At 39.3% G+C, this 22475-nt stretch overlaps 1 long non-coding RNA gene and 1 pseudogene across 1 annotated transcript in view; one reads left to right on the top strand and one right to left on the bottom strand.

The window, feature by feature from the left end:
• LOC123946204 overlaps positions 1 to 22475 on the bottom strand; it is a 928361-nt pseudogene that overhangs the window by 400105 nt on the left and 505781 nt on the right.
• LOC123951916 overlaps positions 18613 to 22475 on the top strand; it is a 50911-nt gene continuing 47048 nt past the window's right edge. The window contains exon 1 of the long non-coding RNA XR_006820534.1: positions 18613 to 18727. This is a non-coding gene — a long non-coding RNA (uncharacterized LOC123951916). The remainder of the gene's footprint in view (positions 18728 to 22475) is intronic.

Raw genomic sequence — 22475 nt, forward strand, 5'->3', positions numbered from 1 at the left:
GGCAATAGAATGGGCAATCAGCCTGGTCCTGATATAGCCCTTTGTATGGCGGGGCCTTGGCCAGCTGTTGTTTGTTCCTGTATCTCTGCTGAGGCAGACAAAGGTGGATTCTGTGCTAATGAAACTAAGCTCCAGCTATCCAGTGGAAATTACCCCCACTGGGATATAGTCCTCTCAAGTCTTATTTTTGACAGCTTTCTAATATGTGATCGCCAATGCCACCAAGAATTTCCTAAGGTGGAAACATTCCCTCATAGGAACTACCTATTCCACAACTGCCTTTAGTCTCCATAATTACAGGTTACATGGAATATTATACCTTATATGACATGGGATTTTCAAGCAATTGGTTGTTTTCCTTTGTGACAAAGGCACACATTCAAAGTCCTAATGGAATTTATGTATTGGGCTTATTTTCTTAACAACCGGCACCAGAGAGAGGAGTCAAGATGGTAGAGAAGTAGCAGACTGAGACTACATCAGGTAGCAGGAGATCAGCTCGATAACTTATCTAAACATTGCAAACACCTACAAATCCAACGGGAGATCGAAGAGAAGAAGAACAGCAATTCTAGAAACAGAAAATCAACCACTTTCTGAAAGGTAGGACTGGCGGAGAAGTGAATCCAAAACAACGGGAAGATAGACTGCGGGGGGAGAGGCCGGCTCCCGACAAGCGGTGGAGCAAGGGAGCACAAAATCAGGACTTTTAAAAGTCTGTTCCATGGAGGGACATTGCTCCAGAGGCTAAACCGGGGTGAAGCCTGCGCAGGGTCAGCATAGCCCCAGGTCCCGCAGGGTCACAGAAGGATCGGGGGTGTTGGAGTGTCGCAGAGCTTGCAGGCATTACAACAGGGAAGCCAGCTACAGAGACAGAGCTGAGGAGTGAGCTCTCAGTTCGGGGTTACCTTGAACAGGTCGCAGGCTGGGTGAGCTCAGAGCATGGCTGGAGGCCGGGGATATGGGAGTGATTGGGCGCTGTTCTCTGGGGGCGCACTCAGGAGTGGGGGCCTGGCTCTCGGCTCCTCCGGGCCAGAGACTGGGAGACCACCATTTTCATTCCTGTCCTCCAGAACTCTACAGAAAGTGTTCAGGGAACAAAAGTTCCCGAAAGCAAAGCCAAGTGGATTACTCAGCCGGCGCCTGGTGAGGGCGGTGCAATTCCGCCTCGGGCAAAGACACTTGAGAATCACTACAACAGGCCCCTCCCCCAGAAGATCAAGAGGAAATCCAGCCAGGACCAAGTTCACCTACCAAGGAGAGCAGGTTCAATACCAAGGACAGCAGCGGAATTCCAGAGGAAGAAAAAGCAAAGTACGGAGCTCATGGCTTTCTCCCCATGATTCTTTAGTCTTGCAGTTAATTTAAATTTTTTTTTCAATTTTTTTCTTCTTCTGCTAAATTTTTTTTAACTTTTACCCTTTTCTTTTTTAAAGTTTTTAACTAATTTTCTAATATATATATATATATATATATATATATATTCTTTTTTATATTTTTTCTTTTTTAAATTTTTCTTTTTTTTTATGAACCTCTTTTTATCCCCTTTCTCCCCCGCAGGATTTGGGGTCTCTTCTTATTTGGTTAAAGCGCATTTTTCTGGGGTCTTTGCCACCCTTTTAGTATTTTACTTGCTCCTTCATATACTCTTATCTGGACAAAATGACAAGGCGGAAAATTCACCACAAAAAAAAAAAAAAAAAAAGAATCAATGCACAGAAATCAGTTGCATTTCTCTACACCAACAACAAGACAGAAGAAAGATAAAATAAGGAGTCAATCCCATTTACAATTGCACACAAAACTATAAGATACCTCGGAATAAACCTAACCAAGGAGGCTAAAAATCTATATGCAGAAAAATATAAAGTACTCATGAAAGAAATTGAGGAAGACACAAAGAAATGGAAAAATGTTCCATGCTTCTGGATTGGAAGAATAAATATTGTGAAAACGTCTATGCTACCTAAAGCAATCTACACATTTAATGCAATCCCTATCAAAATCCCATCCGTTTTTTTCAAAGAAATGGAACAAATAATCCTGAAATTTATATGGAACCAGAAAAGACCTCGAATAACCAAAGGAATATAGAAAAAGAAAGCCAAAGTTGGTGGCATCACAATTCCGGACTTCAAGCTCTACATCAAGACAGCATGGTACTGGCACAAAAACAGACACATAGATCAATGGAACAGAATAGAGAGCCCAGAAATAGACCCTCAACTCTATGGTCAACTGATCTTTGACAGAGCAGGAAAGAATGTCCAGTGGAAAAAAGGTATCCTCTTCAATAAATGGTGCTGGGAAAATTGGACAGCCACATGCAGAAAAATGAAATTGGACCACTTCCTTATGCCACACATGAAAATAGACTCAAAGTGGATGAAGGACCTCAATGTGAGAAAGGAATCCATCAAAATCCTTGAGGAGAACACAGGCAGCAACCTCTTCGACCTCAGCTGCAGCAACATCTTCCTAGGAACAATGGCAAAGGCAAGGGAAGCAAGGGCAAAAATGAACTATTGCGATTTCATCAAGATCAAAAGCTTTTGCACAGCAAAGGAAACAGTTAACAAAACCAAAAGACAACTGACAGAATGGGAGAAGATATTTGCAAACGACATATCAGATAAAGGGTTAGTGTCCAAAATCTATAAGGAACTTAGCAAACTCAACACCCAAAGAACAAACAATCCAATCAAGAAATGGGTAGAGGACATGAACAGACATTTCTGCAAAGAAGACATCCAGATGGCCAACAGACACATGAAAAAGTGTTCCACATCACTCGGCATCAGGGAAATACAAATCAAAACCACAATGAGATATCACCTCACACCAGTCAGAATGGCTAAAATTAACAAGTCAGGAAATGACAGATGCTGGCGAGGATGCAGAGAAAGGGGAACCCTCCTCCACTGTTGGTGGGAATGCAAGCTGGTGCAGCCACTCTGGAAAACAGCAAGGAGGTTCCTCAAAATGTTGAAAATAGAACTACCCTATGACCCAACAATTGCACTACTGGGTATTTACCCTAAGATACAAACATAGTGATCCGAAGGGGCACGTGCACATGAATGTTTATAGCAGCAATGTCTACAATAGCCAAATTATGGAAAGAACCTAGATGTCCATCAACAGATGAATGGATAAAGAAGGTGTGGTATATATACACAATGGAATACTATGCAGCCATCAAAAGAAATGAAATCTTGCCATTTGCGATGACATGGATGGAACTAGAGGGTATCATGCTTAGTGAAATAAGTCAATCGGAGAAAGACAACTGTCATATGATCTCCCTGATATGAGGACATGGAGATGCAACATGGGTTGTTAGGGGATAGGAGAAGAATAAGTGAATCGAGATGGGATTGGGAGGGAGACAAACCATAAGTGACTCTTAATCTCACAAAACAGAGGGTTGCTGGGGGGAGGAGGGGTTGGGAGAGGGGGAGGGGGGTTATGTACATTGGGGAGGGTATGTGCTATGGTGAGTGCTGTGAAGTGTGTAAACCTGGTGATTCACAGACCTGTACCCCTGGGGATAAAAATCCATTATATGTTTATTAAAAAATAAGAAATAAATAAAAAATTTAATAAAAAAATTTCTCATAATCGAATATAAATAGATGTTGCAAGTTAGGTTAATCACTACTATTTAAATAGGGACTACTATTGGATGGGTTATCTTACAACTGCCTTCCAGCTCACATGTTTAATCCAGATAATTTCAATGTTATTAAACTATTCCAGATCACAGATTTTTTTAGATGATTTCTCATTTATGGTAAGAGTTCAGGTTAACTTTAATAATAAAATTTGTTAAGGAGAGCACAAAAAAGGAAAACTAGGGATCCAATGCTTTTATGAATATGGATGCACACTCAAATAGAAAATATAATCAAGTAGAACCCACTAATTTGGTACCACATTTTAAAAAATAAAATATGACAGAAATGCATACAAATGTGAGAGAACAGAATGTAAGAGCTGAGAGAATTCTGCCTGGGATATGCATATCCCCTTCCAGCTTTTTCTTTTTCACTCTCCCCACATCCCACAGACTACACATGTCAACCTGACCTGGGGTGCAACTGTAGAGCACTTTCAAAGCAGCAGCCAAACATAAGAAGTGGAAATACACAGAACCTCCTAGGGCTTCACAGTTGTTAAAGTGAGAAAATCCTCTCTGGCAGCTACTTAGGGAATGTATGAATGAGATCCTGGAGGCAATGGGACACTCTTCAGGGATCCAGATGTTTGACTTCCAAGGCAGGCCCACAGATCATTCTGGGTGGCAGGTATGGCGAGTGTCAGAACTCAGAGTACTTCCTAAAATTCTGGCTCCTCCACTGGACATTGACTTTTCTCTCTTTTATAGATGATTTTGCAGTCAGAGCTGTTCTTGTTACCCCCAAAACTACTGTGCTTCTAATGGCAGGGACACACAGTCTTTTCCAGATCACCTGTGAATTCTGTGCCTTTGCCACCAAGGTGGGGCCACATACTCTCCTCTTCTTCCCCGTTTGTCCTTTATTTCTGCCTCATGTCTTCTGTCTTTCCAACTTTACCTTTCGGTTAGACCTTCCCTATACCCTGTTCTCAGTTCAGTTTAGGTTGGAACGCAGTCCAGCACTTTGGCAGTAGCTGCAGCTCACGCTGAAAGTCATGATTACTGAAGCTATGGAGTAGTTTCATAATGTTGGCAGCAATGGCTTGAAGTAATGGCAGCAGCGATTAGGTAGACTCAAAGGTGACAATTCTAATAGTTGCAAGTTGGGCAAAGGTGCCAGCATTTCCATAGTGATAATGTTGGGTTCAAGAGAAGCAACAATGGATAATGGTCATGAACAGAAACTTTTCCAAGGTGAGTTACTAGCCTCCTCCCTCCTGTCCTAGACATTGTAATTGCCTCTGTAGCATCCCCTTTACTCCTACTCCACTGGTTTCCATGAGATTGAACCCACCCTCAGTGCTAGGGATGACCTGGTTTGACCTAAGCCACTCATGACAACTTCTTGCTACACTAACTAGTTCAAGGAAAAGCAAAAATTCAGCCCTAAGCCAATCAGCATACATAATTCCTTCAGTCACATTGATTGCTGAAGGAATGAATCTGTACCATTAAAATGGTCCAATAAGAGGGTCACCTTGGTAGCTCAGTTGGTGAAGCATTGAACTCTTGATTTTGGCTCACGTCATTTTCTCAGGGTTGTAAAACAGAGCCCCATGTCATGCTGGGCGTGAGCCTGCTTAAGATTCTTTCTCTCCCTTTCCCTCTGCCCCTCCCCCACCTCTAAAATATGTTCAATTAGACACAAAGTTCAGAACTTCTCTTAGAGGTTGCTTTTAAAAATCCATTGCTCAGGGCGTGTGGGTGGCTCAGTGGGTTAAAGCCCTTGCCTTTGGCTCAGGTCATGATCTCAGGGTTGTGGGATCAAGTCCCACATTGGGCTCTCTGCTCAGTGGGGAGCCTGCTTCCTCCTCCCTCTCTGCCTGCTTCTCTGCCTACTTGTGATCTCTGTCTGTCAAATAAATAAATACAATCTTTAAAAAAAAAATCCATTGCTCAAGAAAAAAAAATACATTCCAAAACTTAGTGACTTAAAACATCAAAATTTATTATTTTCTTAATTTTGTGAGTAGACCACGTGAGTGTTTCTTCTTCTTGTCTTGCCTGAGCTCTTTCATATGGTTGCAGTCATGTGACAGCTCACTTGGAACTAGAGTCCCAGATGTTATCACTCTCATGTCTGACAACTGATGATGACTGTTGGTTAAGGTACTTTGACTCTTCTCCACGTGGCTTCCAATCCTACAGTAGGTTACTCTGGGCTTTTGTCTAGATGATGATCTCAGGTTTTCAAGAGGGCAAAAATGGAAGTTATTCTTTCTAAGGGCTTAATCTCTGGAACTTATAGATCATCACTTCTATCACACTCTTTTGGAAAAGGCAATTCACAAGGTCAGTTAAGACTTAAGTAAGTGGGGAAAAAAGACTCTATGCCTTAGTGGGAGCAACCAAATTGTGAAATTATTAAATGGTGTGGATATAGGGAATTCATCAAGGGGCATTAGCTACCTACAATCGTTGAATGAGATCAGTTATGCTGTAAAATACCACATGTTGTGTAACCCACTATCTAGTATTATCTTTAAAAACTTATGTAGGGGCGCCTGGGTGTCTCAGTGAGTTAATGCTGCTGCCCTTGGCTCAGGTCATGATCTTAGGGTCCTAGGATTGAGCCCTACATCGGGCTTTCTGCTCAGCAGGGAGCCTGTTTCCCCCTTTCTCTCTGCCTGCCTCTCTGCCTACTTGTGATGTCTCTCTCTGTCAAACAAATAAACAAAATCTTTTAAAAAAAGAGCCATTTACTATTTTTTAAAAATTATGTAAACTCTTCCATCTAGTGTATTTCAGTTCCATAACTTTCCTCTTAGAACTGGCTATTTGTTCTACCACATCTTGTGTGTATACACTTATTTAAGTGTATGTATACATGTCGTTAATCAAGATATGAAGTCACCACTAGTTTTCTCTTTTTGGTAATACAGACTTTTTTTATTTAAATGTTCCACTGGCATCAGTGTTACATTGAATTTGAAATTTGTATTTATAGATGGTACAAGATAACGGGCAGAGGGTATGTGTTTTTCCTTAATCCCTTCAAACCCCCTGCCAACGTTAGGTAAGAGTAAAAGAAAACACCCATTTCTGCAAAGGGAATGAAATAGAAACATGAGCAGGGGAGAGATTTCCACACATTTATGAAAGATAAAAAGAGGATGGAAGATTTTCAACAAGGAAAAGAGAGTGAGGCAGGTGTAGAGCAGAAAACGGGAGAAGGTCGACCTAGAGGAAAGTTGAAAGGTGTAAAGCCAACAAGAGTGAGAAGAGTGGCATATCTGAGAAGGCTATTTGCACAGCAGCCTAATGTTTTCCTCCTGACATGCTCATTTCTTTGCTTCCCTTCTCTGTGTTTTCTGATGCTTAGTGTAAAAATCAAGCATCAGTCTCAGACTAAAAACACCTAAGGATTCTTCTCTAATAAGATGGAAGCATTGATATAGGCAGAATTGGAACTTTTGGTGCCAGCACCCCAGAGTAAAGTTCTCCCATTTTGGCAGTTGGAACCTCCACAGCTAAAGACCTGTTACCTGCCTGTACCCATTAAATAATTCATTTCATTTAGACAAGTCCTAGACACCTACATAAAGGTCTCAGTAAATGTCTATTAATGAGAGAAACCAAGTAGAAAAACAAACCCACATAAATAGAGGAAACACATCCCTGCTACAGAGAGAAACAATCCCATTCCCTTTTCTTAATTGGAATGAATATACTGTCAACATCACAAAAGGACTGGATAAAAGAAAGACAAGACAAAAGAAAAAAAAAGAAGAAAAAGAAAAAACCCAAAAAACCAACAACAACAGAAAAATTGTTGCTAGAAGAAACAAAGAAATTTCAGAGAAAGATTTGAGAAGGTAGTACCCCCGAGTACAAGAGCAGAATGCTACAAGAAAGAACAGTCAAGGTACAAAGTGGAACATTTATTATATATTTAATTATATGCCAAATGAAATATTTAAAGAAGGGTTAGAATATAATGTGAGTAGTTCTCGTACAACATAAAGAAAAAAACAAAGAGATTGAATGAGACAGAGGCAACAACAACAAAACGAGGAGATTGAACACTTGAAATAGATAAGATATTCAGAGTATAATTCTAAGAGATCCAACTCAACTAACAGGATTTCCAGAAAAATGGGCATACATTAACAAAGGTAAAGAAATTTTAATAATTTTAATTAAAAAAATTTCTATGCCTAGCATGGAGTTCAATGGGCTTGAACTCACAACCCTGAGATCAAGATCTGAGTTGACATTAAGAGTCAGACATTTAACCAACTGAGCCACCCAGGTGCCCCACTAAGAGAAAGAAATTTTAAAGAAATACTACAAAAAAACTTTCGCAGAAGTCAGAAAACACTATTCTGTTTGAGTCTATCAAGTTCCTAGTAAATTAAGAGAAAATTCACATGTAAACATATGCCTGAAATCTTTCTGTCAGAACACAAAAGAAAGAGAATTCCAAAAAACTTTCACATCGATAAAACAGGTCATTTACAAAGGATAGAGAGTCAAAGTCGCACTGGACTTCTAATCGCCAACACAACTGGTAAGAGAAAAATGAGCAATGGTATTTCCAGTTCTAATGGATAATAATTCTGAAGCAAATGCATCATGGCAAAATAACTACATTTTAGAGATCCCAGGACTCGGAAAATTTATATCTCATGCACTCTTCTAAAGGAAGTCATTTGAGATATAATCCAGTAAAATAGGTGTAGATATCAAGTGTTGTCAGTTGAATTGTATGCCCCCAAAAGATTTTGTCATTCTAGTCCCCAGTACCTATGAATGTGGCCTTCTTTGGACCAAAGTTTTTCAGATCAATTTAAGATGAGGTCATTAGAAGAGACCATAATCCAATATGACTGTGTCCTTCTAAAAAGGGAACACAGACATGCACAGAAGAAAAACAATGTGAAGACATGGGGAGAACACATCTACAAGCTAAGGAATATCTGAGGATATCCAGCAATAGGAGAGAGGGATGACCAGATTATCCCTCACCGACCTTAGAAGAAATCAACCTTTTTAACCTCTTGATCTTATACTTTCAGCTTCCAGTACTGTGAGATGTTAAAACTTAGTTATGGCAGCCCTAGAAAATGAGTATACCAAGAGAAAAGACTCTGAAAAGAGAGATGGTGGAATTCACCTGAAGGCTTTGGAAAAACAATCCCAGGATGACAGTTTTTGATCAGGTACTTAATCAATCAGTCCAGTGTGGGAATGCAATCAAGGGCTCCAAGAAGAATGAACAGAATAAAGACAAAACAGAGCAACAGATAGTACCTAAGGGGCTGGAGAATATTAGTGATTTTCCAAAGAAAGGATATAGTTCTTCTTTTCACAGAAAATTAGAATCTCTACCAAAAGTAGAAAATAAAACCAAAACCTAAGAGACTGTGTAATAAAGTCATGGTTCAGATATGAAAGAAACCCAATGTCATGCAGGTCTTTCAGCAATTGATGGTGTGTTATGAAACAGAACCCATTTAACCTAGAAGAGGTCCCTGAGTGTCCTGAGTGTTATGAATTTGGACCTAAGGAGAAGGAAGTACAATTTTATTGTATTACTTATTTATGCAATGAGCATTATTTAAGTAGTCATATCATAAATACACTGTTAATTGATTTTAAACTTTTAAAAAGAAACGTGGATGTCTTAAATGTAGTTACAGAATACAAGATAAATATTATCAATCCTGACAGTACAGAACTAAAGATACCAATTAAAAGGTAAAGGTGGAAGGTGGTGAGTCAGAGAAAGAAAGGCAGAATTGTTAATAGTCTCATGTAATAATACAGTAGGTAGTCAGGAGACATTGCATAACTTTTCTGTAACAGGAAGGAGTATTTTAAGTGTGCTGCTTATTTACAGATGTCGCCAATATAAGAATTAAAACAACTATCAAAAATGGGCATACCTGGGCGCCTGGGTGGCTCAGTTGGTAAAGCAACTGCCTTCGGCTCAGGTCATAGTCTCAGAGTCCTGGGATCAAGTCCCACATCGGGCTCCCAGCTCTATGAGGAGTCTGCTTCTCCCTCTGACCTCCCCTCTCATGCTCTCTCTCACTCTGTCTCTTTCTCTCTCTCAAAATAAATAAATAAAAATCTTTAAAAATAAAAAAAAGGGCATACCCTCTCTCAACTTGATAAAGAACATCCTTGAAAACCTACAGCTAATATCATACTTAATGGTAGCAACTAGATGCTTTCCCACTAAGATCAAGAATAAGGCAAAGATATGTGCTCTCACCACTTCTATTTTATATTGTATTAAATCCTAGCTAATGCAATAAAATAAGAAAAGGAAATAAAAAGTATACAGATAAGGAAGGAAGGAATAAAACTGTCCTTGCTGTAGGATGACATGATTGTCTATGTGGAAATCCAAAACAATAACAATAAAAACCTCCTGTTACTAGTAAGTGATTAAAACAAGCTAGAAGGATACGAGGCAAATATAAAAAGCCAATTGCTTTCTTCTATACTAGAGATGAATAATTAAAATTTGAAATAAAAAACACAAGACCATTTACTTGGTAAACCTCATGTCCACACAAAAACCTTCACACTAAAGTTTATAGCAGCTTCATTCTTATTTTTAGTACCAAAAAATTATACTTAGGTATATTGTTAACAATGTATATGTAATAGCTATATGAGAAATATAATGAAACTCTGATGAAAGAAATCAATGAAGATCCAAATAAATGAAGAGATATTCTATGTTCATGGATAGAAATATTTCATATTGTAAGTACGTCAGTTCTTTCTAACTTGATATATAGATTCAACATAATTCCAAACAAAATTTCAGCAAGCTAACTTGCAAATATTGAAAAAACTATTCTAAAGTTGATATGGAGAGGCAAAAGACCCAGAAAAGCCAATCCGATATGGCGAAGAATAAAGTCAGAGGAGTAACTTTAAGACATGGTATAAATCTAGAGTAATCAATACAGTGCGGTACTGGGGAAAGAATAGACAAATAGATCAAGGAAAGAGAATAAAGAGTTCAGAAAAAGACCCACACTAACATAATCAATTGATCTTTGAAAAAGGAGCAAAGGCAATTTAATGGAGAAAGGATAGTCTTTTCATCAAATCATGCAGGAACAACTGGACAACCAATGCAAAAAACAAACCAAAAAAACCCCACAAATCCAGGCAAAGACCTTACACTTCTCAAAAATATTAACTCATGGATCATGGGCCTGAATGTAAAATGCAAAGCTAAACATCTGAGAAGACAACCTAAGAGAAAATATGGGTGACTTTGGGTGTGACAATGATAAAGCCAAACATTTTTTGGATAGAGTGCCAAAAATGTGATCTATGAAAGAAAATCTTGATAAGTTGGACTTCATTAAAATCAAGATCTTCTCTGCCAAAAGACAACGTCAAAAGAATAAAAAGATGAGCCACAGACTGGGAGAAAATATTTGCAAAAGACACATCTGATAAAAGGACCATTGTACAAGATATACAAATAGCTCTTATAGCTCAGTAATAATAAAAAAAACCTAATTAAAAATGGACCAAAGACCTTAACAGACAGATTATGAAAGAGGATATACAGATGACAAGTATGCATATGAAAAGATATTCAGTCTTGTATGGCACTAGGGAATTATAAAATAAAACAACAATAGGATGTAACTACATACCAATTAGAATGGCCGAAATCCAAAATCCTGATACTGCCAAAGGCTGGTGAGGATGTGGAACAACAAGAATGTTCATTCACTGCTGATGGGAATGAAAAATGATACAGTCTCTTCAGAACAGTTTGGCAGAAATACACTCTCATCTTGTGATCCAGCAGTCATACTCCTTGGTATTTACTCGAAGGAGCTGAAATGTTCTATCTGTATAAAACCTGCCCAATAATGTTCATAGTAGCTTTCTTCCTAATTGCCCAAACTTGGAAACATTCAAGATGTCCTTCAACAGGTAAGTTGATAAGCTGGTACATCCTGATAATGGAATTTTATTTAGTGATAAAAAGAAATGAGCTATCAAGCCATGAAAAGACATGGAGGAAACTTAAATGCAGATTTCTAAGTGGAAGAAGCCTGTCTGAAAATGTACATAATGTATGATTCCAATTATATGTCACTCTGTAAAAGACAAAACTACAGAGACAGTAAAAAGATCAGTAATTGCCAGGATGGGGAATGGAGAGAGGAGTAAATACATAGAGAGCAGGGCACTTTTAGAAATTGTTTTCTGACCTGTAATGGTAGATATATGTCATCCATTTTTAAAAAGATTTACTTTTTATTGAAGAGAAAGAGAGCAAAAGAGCAAGGTGGAAGGGGCAGAGAGAGAGAGAGGCAGAGAAGCAGACTCCCCTCTTAGCACAGAGCCTGATGCAGGGCTCAATCTCTGCACCCTGAGATCATGACCTGAGCCAAAATCAAGAGTTAGACATTTAACAGACTAAGTCACCCAGGCACCCATATATCATACATCTGTTAAAATACACAGAATGTGCAACACAAGGAGTGGATTCTAATGTAAACTATAGATTTTCATTAAAAATAATTTATACACATTGGCTGATTAATTGTAACAAGTGTGTCACACTAATGCAAGATGTTCACAATAAGAAAATCTATGTTGGGAAGGTGGAATATAAGGGGGTTTATAGGAACTCTCTAGCCTAATACATTATATATCTGTTTTCAGTAAACTTGCTTTTCTGCTTTGGTAATGTGATTTTTTTTCCTGGATTTATTATCATATATTTCGTTCAGTTTTCCATGATTGGTTTAGGAATAGTGTATATGGATTTTAATTATGTGATTGCCACATTTCAGGTGAGATGAATGGTACTTCTTTGAGAATACAAGAAATGTAATATTTGTAGTTTCTTCTGGTCCCCTAAACAGGCTCATAATTCACAGACACAGTCATTTACATATACACCATTTTTCTCTGAGAAAATAAAAGGGTATCTATCTTGCCTTCCCCTGAAGAAATGATAGAGGAGAAGCAAAAGGCCACCTCTAAACAAAGACCATTTTTGTTTAGAGATAGAATGATTAAAGAGTTCCAGTGCAATTCATTCATTCATTTGATCAATAAATATATATTTAACAAGACTGTATGCCAGATTCTGGAGAAGCTGTGGTGACACTGTCTTTTCCTTCAAGATACTGTGGTCCTGTAAAGAATTCCGTCAATTGATCTGGCAATTAAAATGAACATAACGGATGCTATGATAAGGAAGAAGGACTGTGCTATGGATCTTGGCACTTAAGAATTCTGAAAGTACTCCTGCATGGCTGGGGTTCGTTTGCCAAGGTGGGAGTGGCATGAAATAAACCCTGAGAGGCTGGGTCATAAATGACATTTGCCTTTATCCTGAGGGATTTGAAGTAGATTCAAACCCTTCTTGTATTCCAGGAAAAACTCTCTTGACCTCTTCTCTTACTCTTGATGACCATGGATGCAGTTCCTCAAATGCCCTCACCAACTTCATACAGGAACAATCTAAGAGTGCCTCACCCTTCTTGCTTCCTGACTCCAGTTTTATCTGTGCAAACCTCTAAGCATTCATGCAAGGGCACCATGCAAGTACAAGGTCCTATGAATGCCTTATGGAGCAATCCTTGACCACCTGGGGATAGGAAATAATGATTAAATGCTTCCCTCTTTCTTCCCCCAGGATAGTTCTGAGCTGTATTTCAAAAGACTACACAGAAGGTCCTGTAGAAGAGAGCATCTAGTTTCCCACTGGAATGGTCAACTCTATTTTGTATTCTTGTATTGTTTCACTCTGTTTCTCTCCTTTCTCTGTTTCACTCCTTCTTCCCTCACTCTCCCCCCCCCCCAGGATCACATTACCTATATATTATCTTCACGTTAGCTATTGTCTCCTCTCTGCTTTCTAAGGAATCCAGGATAAGACACACAGGCAATGACATGAAAGACATATAATTTTTATAAATTTCATATATTATATATAGATATTGATAATAATAAGATACTATTATATATAATATATTATATATCTCATGTACATTTATATATATTAGAATGAAAACCTTGGAGGACACAAGAGAGGGTGTTCATAGAGGCAACAAGACAACCGGGTAGAAGTTTTTACGGGGATGAGAGAAATAAGGTATAGCTTGAGGTTTATGAGGTTGGAGAGGATTTTTAAAGGGAGCTAAGCAGGCAGATGGTATGATGTAAGAATGATATTCTTCTGAGATTAACCATAGACAAAAACTGGCTGCTTATTTTGCAGGCATGGCTGTGTAAGGGCATATTTAGCCAGAGTGGCTCCACTTTGGTTGAACAGCCATTTTGTTGTTTATGCAGTAAAACTTAAACTGACCCTGCCCCCGCCCCCTCCCCCCCCATGGGAACTTACTTAAAAGCAAGTCCAGGAAACCAGTAAAATATGGTTGACCAGTTCCTGCTAACAGAGCCCAAATACAAGGGTGGGTCAGATCAGGTGGCAATAACAGAGCCCGAATTTAGGGATGAGTCGGTCAAGTGGAGACATCCAATCAGTGGAGTATGCATATTGTCTCCCTAGCTACCAAGGAGTGTGGGCCCTGCCTTTTGGGCAACTTTTGGGCGCCAATTCTGACTAAGGAGATAGACTAGTTCAAATAGCTACTATGGGGTGAACTGTAATTCAATTGGCCACCCATGTGTGACCTACCATGACTGTGCAGCTTTCTCTGTGTGTTGCAATCTCATTGGCCACCTGTGTGTGGCCATGCTCAACCACATGGCCTTTGCTTTATAAAAGTTAGTCTGTGAGGCTGGGGGTGGCCGCCCTCTCTGTAAGAGGTGGCCCTGAACGGTTGGTTTGATTCTCAATGCTCGGCGCGAAATAAAGCTTTGCTTGACTTCCGCTTTGTATCAGTCTCGCTCCTTTGATTACGGACCTAACAGCTGTAGGTCAAGTTTCCATAATGAGGAAAGTGATTATCCATTACATGTTAGATTACGGCTGTGAGGATGATTTGGGTTTGATCAAGCTAGTGTAGAAAGGACCACACTTTTAAGAACTTGAGAGTCTTCCCAAAGGAATCCTATTCAAACATTTATTTAGTTTGCTATGCCATGAACATTGTATCTAAAATTAAAATATGGCTGTGAAACTAAATTTTGTCCTTTTAGGTAATACACATTCTAAAATCCTAAAGTAATAAGTATTTTTAGAATTATTTCTTGTCCAAGACTCCTAATTATGCTTTATACAGCTCCAACATACCTATATCTTTATACTAGTATAGTCTAGAATCATCTATTATAGGCTAGAGTAGTAAAGGAAATGCCAGAATCAATTTTACTTATAAATAAAAAAGTTTGACTCCTAGAATTCTCTGTTTAACAAGATGGCTGTGCAATGAAGTGATCTTTCTTTTTTTTTTAGCCAGTGCTATTGTCTTTTGATGACTTCCACATCAAATCTGATTTATTACTTCACCTGGGCAAACACTAGTACCGGAATGGCAGGCAAGCTAAAATGATCTCTATCAGAAATACAAGCTGGGAACTCTTTTTTTTAGAGAGACATCTTGGGTTCTTCTGTCCAGGAGTTGTTCTTCTCTAATTCTGACCAAGGAAAACCTACTGTGCATTGTACTTTGGCTCTTTGAACTGTATAATAATAGATTCTAACCCGAACAAGTTCATGCATATGAAATAAACTTAATGGCTGGGCTAGTTTACCACTTAGCCTTTTCTCACTATCTTCTTTTTTTCCCATCCCCTTTTTATTGGATGCTCCAACCTCATTACTATTTCAGGAAAAAACTGGGTCTTGTCCATCATTTTTGTTGTCGCTTTCTTTTTCCTGGCAGACAGAGCTTAAAGTTTCAATAGAGGAAGTGGGGAGGGATACAACACGTTCAGAGTTTATGAAAGACCTTATTTACCATCAAAGTGAAGGTTTCCAGATATGAGGGCCCTGTTTTCTTATGCTCTCAAGTCTTTGATAAGGAATTAAGAACTCCTGCCAGGGCTACAGAAGACACTGAGAGGCGCCTGGCAGAGGGCTCTACATGGTGTTCTGAAGCTGTTTATTAATTACAAATGGTATTGAGGAATAATACACCGAGGAACAGAAGAATGGGGAGAAACTGTTACTATCATAATAATTTCTATGGGCACTTTTGAGAGACAATTGGATGTGCACACTTGAATATTTTTCTGTTAACGTCCTTGCACTTTTTTATTTTTTCAAAGCATGCCTTGCAGCTTCCTTTTAACAGAATTACTTATATTTATAACACTCTCCTACTCAATTATAATTTCTTAGAATGGTGGCTCTCAAATATTAGCAGGGCTAAGAATAATATGAAAACCCGTCAAAAGAGTTTAGGGCTTGCATCTCTGAGATTCTCCTTCAATACATCTAGGATGAGGCCCAGAAATGTTTAACAAGACCTTCGTGTAATGGTCTGTGAAATACCTTCAGAAATATTTGCCTAGAGATCAAGTCTCTGTGGTCCTCAGGCCATAGGTCCATGCAATGCACGTAGAGTTACTCAATACACACGTTTGTAGATTCAAGGCAAATGGTTTGGGTAGGTAAAACCCCACTGGAGATTCAAGCTCAATATATTACTCTCAGAGATAAGGCTGAAGCTCTAGTGGGTTGTATATAAACTAATTATTTTTGATAGAAGGATAATGGCATAAACAGCTCTCAAACTTGGGGGGGGGCAATTGGTTAGAAATATATATAGATATGTATATATTTATCTATAAGAGTGCCTGAATGGAAAGCGTGATTTATTTACTCACTTTTTACATTGGAGAAGGGTGGATGTAAGGAGGAAATGCATTCATTCCTTGTGGTACATTGCGTAAAGGCTAAACCATGTTTGATTTTCCCATTCATTGCTGGATGTGTGTTTCCTTTGTCCTCCCTTGTTTCTTTTGTTTATTGTTTACTAGGGGTTATGAGATCTGCTCTTTAATGCCCCTCCTCCTTTGTTCTTCTGCCACAAGGTGTGACGCCATTTGCTTATTTGTCCTTTGCTCAGAGCTACCTGTAGATAGGCATGCACAAAACAAAGGAAAATCATATCTTGTCCATCAGCTCCTCACACATTCAAAAGCTGTGCCCTTAATAAAAGAAGAATATTTCACTCCCTCTTTGCTCTTTGAGGGATGTAGGGATTCATCATGCTCTGAAAAGATATCTCTGATAATTATTTTAATGTAAGTAATGTGGAAAATATCTTTTATTTTTAGAGTTTTGCTAATGCTTTCAACTATTGGAAAAAATTAACATGCTACTTTCTTTCATCAAAACCATTCACTCTTCAGTATATTTAAATGTCATTAGTGTGGAGTGCTTCAAGTTCTAAGTAGGAATAAAATGACACTGAAAAATCAATGTGGATAATATAAAGACAAAAATATATATGGATTATTCTGCTTGGAATTGTAAATGTTCAGTGCTCATTAGCTTCTGATTCTGTTTCCAAGTGAGAAAAGGCAATAAATATACACATTACAATCAGGCCATGCTCTGTGTTTCTCTCCTTTTTCAAATCCTAAGAATATATCTGTATCTCTATACCTTTACGTGTATCTACATATCTTTTGATAACCACTCAATAACAGCTTTAGACAAAGCTGCTCATTTAGTGACACTGTGTTAAATCATAGCACCTCTTAGAAACAAAATTGGCACGAGTATTTTTGCCTGTGATTAAATTCACATACCATCTTGCTATTGAAAAAAAGTCATAGGCATGCAAAGCACCCCTCCAAAACAGCACAGTGCAAAGGGGGATGCTTATTCTATCTGGAGTCTGTTTGTTTGGGCCAGGGCTGTCATTTTCCCATAGTGTCTTCATTTATTATGCTAACTGACTTTCCAAGGGCAGGCAGGAGGGTATCTGCTCTGTGAATTATTCTCGGTTGGGGGGCTTTTAAAAGCAAACCTATTTTGTGCCCAAACAAAACCAAAAATCAATGTGTTTCTTTTCAAAGATGGGAGGGTTAATACCATGGTTGTTTTGTTCCCATCCAGTTATGTAACCTTGGGAACTTGTTTCTTTGCTTTCAGGATTTGTACAAAACACATTAAAGCTAAACAATAGGCGGGAGTCATAGAAGCAACCCTGGAGCTGTGTCTTGGAGTTCCTCCTCTGGGTTTGGGAATCTCCAATTAGTTTTATCTCAAGTGCTGACTCTGTGTGTGTGTGTGTGTGTGTGTGTGTGTGTGTGTGTGTGTGTGTGTTTAGTTAGCTCCAATTAGTTTTATCTCAAGTGCTGACTCCGTGTGTGTGTGTGTGTGTGTGTGTGTGCTTAGTTAGCTCCAATTAGTTTTATCTCAAGTGCTGACTCCGTGTGTGTGTGTGTGTGTGTGTGCTTAGTTAGCTCCAATTAGTTTTATCTCAAGTGCTGACTCCGTGTGTGTGTGTGTGTGTGTGTGTGTGTGTGTGCTTAGTTAGCTCCAATTAGTTTTATCTCAAGTGCTGACTCCGTGTGTGTGTGTGTGTGTGTGTGTGTGTGTGTGTGCTTAGTTAGCTGGCATGCAACACACTTCCCCAGGGTTGTTTCCTTTTTCCTGAGATTTGGCGAAGGGTAAAGTGTCGGAGTCACATGGATACAAAGCATTTGATGAATGTCCAAGTCACCGCTGTGGCTGTCGGAGCTGCCTCTCCTCCAGCCCCGGCCGCGTGAGGCCAGAGCCATGGGGCTCAGCCTACAGGTCCCGGGCAGGAGCCCTCTCCTTGTCTGCTCAGAGCCTCGCGCCTCCCGCGCCGGAGTTCCAGCTAGCGCACTCTATTCTCCCAACACCCCAGCCTCTCCCCAGCATGTAAAGTCGCCCATACCTCCTCGGACTTCTCAGAGGCAGCAACTTTCCCCTCTGGCCGGCGCGGGGCGGGGCACCAGTCGGCACCGGCATAGCGCGCAGGACTGCAGCCTTGCGTCCCGCCGCCCACCTCGTGACCGACGAGAGCCGCGGGGATGCCAGCGCCGAGAGCGCCCAAGACCTGGAGAAACAGCTTCGCCTGCGCCTGTTGCATGCTCAGCGAGCTCCAGAAGACCGAGCGGGACTATGTGGGCACGCTGGAGTTCCTGGTGTTGGTGAGTGTGTCCCCGCGCGGCAAGGCAGGGGGTGGCGGGCGGCGCGGGGCGCGGATCCCGGAGAGGCCGCTGGAAGCGCGCGCGGCATTGTCTACTGGGGACGGGGTACCGCTCCCAGCGTCGCGGGACCATGAACCCGCGCACGGACACTATGCTCGCCCGCACGTGGACCCCGGGCGGGGCTGTTTCACGCCTGGACACGCAATGAGTTTGCCAGGGCCTTGGAGATAGGCGGGCTTGAAAAGTTAGCTCCAATGGGAGAAGGCTCTTGTCCCCGGAATCCCTGCTTACCCCATCTTTCCTCACTCTTTACCCCGTCCCCGGCTGCCTTATGTAATTTTTTTACCCTCTTCTCTTCCTCCCCTGGGATTTTAAGACTTTGGCTTGGTGATTAAAGTCAGTTTACCACATTCAGGCACATTTAGTTAAAAGAAAAAAAAATCCTTGATTGCTTTAGAGCTTGAGTTCATTATTCAGATTAGATGGCAGCGAAGTCCCTTGGTTATAATAATCTTTGAAACATAGGATTCTGGCGGGGGCTAGAGAACTAGCAGCGGGGTTATGATCTCTAGCGGCTGTTGGCTATTAAAGCCACCTGTGGTGCTTACCCTGTTCTAGCTCTGCAGTCTCCTACTCCCATCCTCCATCCCGGGTTTAAATTTATTCCCCGCTCAGCTTCTGGATTCTCTGTTCACACTGAGCCCAGGAGAGTAGTATAATAAAACTAGTGTCAAAAAACTTCAAGATTTCATAGAAAGAACTGGCAGGAACTTTGTTTCAAAGTTTCAGCTTGACGTATTGGAAGGCTGCTCTGGAAACGTTTCATTCATTTTAGAGCCAGAAGGGGCAAAACTGAGTGAAAGAAACTTCTGAGACATCACTCAGAAATTGAATTTTTTCTATTCATTGTTGCAAAGACAAAAGAGCATTGGCTCCTTTCCACGCAGATGCCTGGGAGAGCATAGGACTGAGGAGCTCTTAGCCTTTGCAATCTAACTCACATCTTCAAACCTTCTGCTCCTTCCACCTCCGTGTTGCGTGCCCTCGTGGTCCAAAGGGAAATGTTTCAAAGGCCAAAACTTTCCGCTCAGTGTTCTGTAAGATGTAAACTTTCTGCTTATAATTATGGTAGAGGAATTCACTTCTTTGCTATGTCAAGAAGGAGAGAACAATGTTTCAACACAGGTTGACTTCTGGTTGACTTCTCAAATTAAAATCAGTATACCTGAGCCCCTGGGGCCACATTCTTTGGAAATATTTAGATATTTGAGAATATATGGGTAATTGGTGATAAATTGGATTGTTGTACACTTCCATGCAGCAATGTTCTAAAAAGCATGTTTTTAAGATTTGACTTTTTTACAAAGTTATTACAATTTTATTGTAAATATTGTAAATATTGTAAATATTGTAAATATTATTGACTATATTCCCTATGTTGTATGTTTCTATGACATTTTATAATCAGAAGTGTGTACTTCTTAATCCTCTTCATCTATTTCACTTATCCTCCCACCCCTCTCCCTGCTGGCAACTGCTTGTTTGTTCTCTGTATTTATGAATCTGTTTTTCTTTGTTGTTGTTTGCTTGTTTTGTTTTTTAGATTCCACTGTAAATTAAATTATATGGTGTCTTTCTGTCTGACTTACTTCACTTGGCATAATACTATCTGTGTTGTCACAAATGACCAGATTTAATGCTTTTTAATGGCTGAGTAATATTCCATTGTGAATTTCATATTCTATTCCATACCACATCTTCTAGATCAATTCATCTATAGATGGATGCATAAGTTGCTTACATACTGTAAATAATGTTGCAACAAACATAGGTGTACATATATCTTTTTGAGTTGGTGTTTTCATTTTCCTCAGGCAAATGCCCAGAACTGGAGTTACGAATCATATGATACTTCTATTTTTAATTACTTGAGGAACTTCCATACTGTTTTCCAAAAGGGCCCCACAAATTTACATTACCACCAACAGTGCATGAGGGTTTCCTTTCCTCCATGTCTTTACCAACACTTGTTATTTCTTGTTTTTTTGATACTAGCCATTCTGACTGATGTGAGGTGGAGATTTGACTTTTAATAGCTTCAGATTTGCCTTTCATGAAACTTCATTGGTGACAAAGTTCTTTGACTTTTGAAAAATCTGAGCCACTTCTTAAACTGTATTAGTTACTTCTTTCTAGAGGTATATGAAAAAAGTACTGTGCAGAGTCCTGAATTGTAGAAATAGAGATCTAACCTAATCTACATCAAAAACTAATTTGTTGATCTTTATTTAATATATGCGTTTTTCCTCTAACCTTAGCACTTGATTATTAAAATTGAAAACTTATTGCTAGATAGAGTTGGGTAAGAAATTGTGGGAGGGGATACATGGGTGGCTCAGTTTGGTTAAGCATCTGTCTTTGGCTCTGGTCATGATCCCAGGGTTCTGGGATGAAGCCCCACATTGGAGTCTTTGCTCAGCAGGGAGCCTGCTTCTCTCTCTGCCTGCTGCTTCCCCTGCTTATGATCTCTCTCTGACAAATAAATAAATAAAATCTTAAAAAAAAGGAAAAAAAAGAAATTGTGGGAGGTATAAAGTAAATTAATTATATGTACCTATTTACAAGTAGTTCATTTAATGATTTCATTCTTCTTATTTCATTCAGAAATTATGGACTCTTCCACTTTTATTTTTCTTTGTCCATTATTTTGTGCACGTACATCCAGTACTTATGCACAAACATGTTCACACACACACACAAACACACTAATTGGCCTGTCATCCTAAACAAAAGTTTACCCTGACTTATTTTTAATCATAATCATTGAAAGCCTCAGATCTACTTGTAGTACACTTTTAGATTTTCTTTTCTGAGTATTTATTTTTTCATTATTATTTATAGTAACACTGAATATGCATGTATTATTACTTGTTCACCTTCTGTTGATGTAGTCAATCTAGTTCTAACTTTAACGTAAGCTAATAATATACCAAGCTTTAAAAATATTCAAACTCTTTGGCCTGGCGATTCTTTTTCTAGGAGTCCATCTTGAAGGACTGATCAGAAATGTAGACAAACCATAAAAGTGATTTTTAAAAAAAGTTAGCACTAGTATTAAATAAGGGATACATTTGTTGTAAAAAATCTGGTAGTGCATTTCTAAGTCAAATGTAAATATTTGTTAGATTAGTCATTGTTTTAGATTTCTGTCCTTGTTTCAGCCATTAACATGCAGGAAGGGTAACTCTTATTTTTATTATGAAGAGATAGAAAATGTATTTTTAGTTTTATCGAGAACACATTTTTGACTTACAAGCCCATAAATAATCAAACAAAATGGTATTTTTTCTCTTGATGAAATGATCATATGACCTGAAGGGGAAAACTTTTCATACTAAGATCTTTTATACTTCTTTTTCTTTTAAAGATTTTTAAAAATTTTATTTGAGAGAGAAAGAAAAAGAGCATGTGATCATGAACCAGGGGAGAGGTAGAGGGAGAAGGAAAAGGAGAAGCAGAGTCCCTGCTAAGGGGAGCCTGACTGGGGTTCTATTCTAGGACTCTGGGATTAAGACCTGAGCATTTAAGTCAGATGCTTAACTGACAGAGTCACCCAGGTACCCCTAAGATCTTTTATACTTCTAATTCCTTTCTGTTCTCATTTCCAACCCTTTCATTTTTTAAAGCGAGAACAACTTTCCCACCCCACAGATAGCTGGTATATAGAGTGATTCTCGCTTCCCATGGG

Source organism: Meles meles, chromosome 1, assembly GCF_922984935.1.
Source record: "Meles meles chromosome 1, mMelMel3.1 paternal haplotype, whole genome shotgun sequence".
NCBI lineage: Eukaryota > Metazoa > Chordata > Mammalia > Carnivora > Mustelidae > Meles > Meles meles.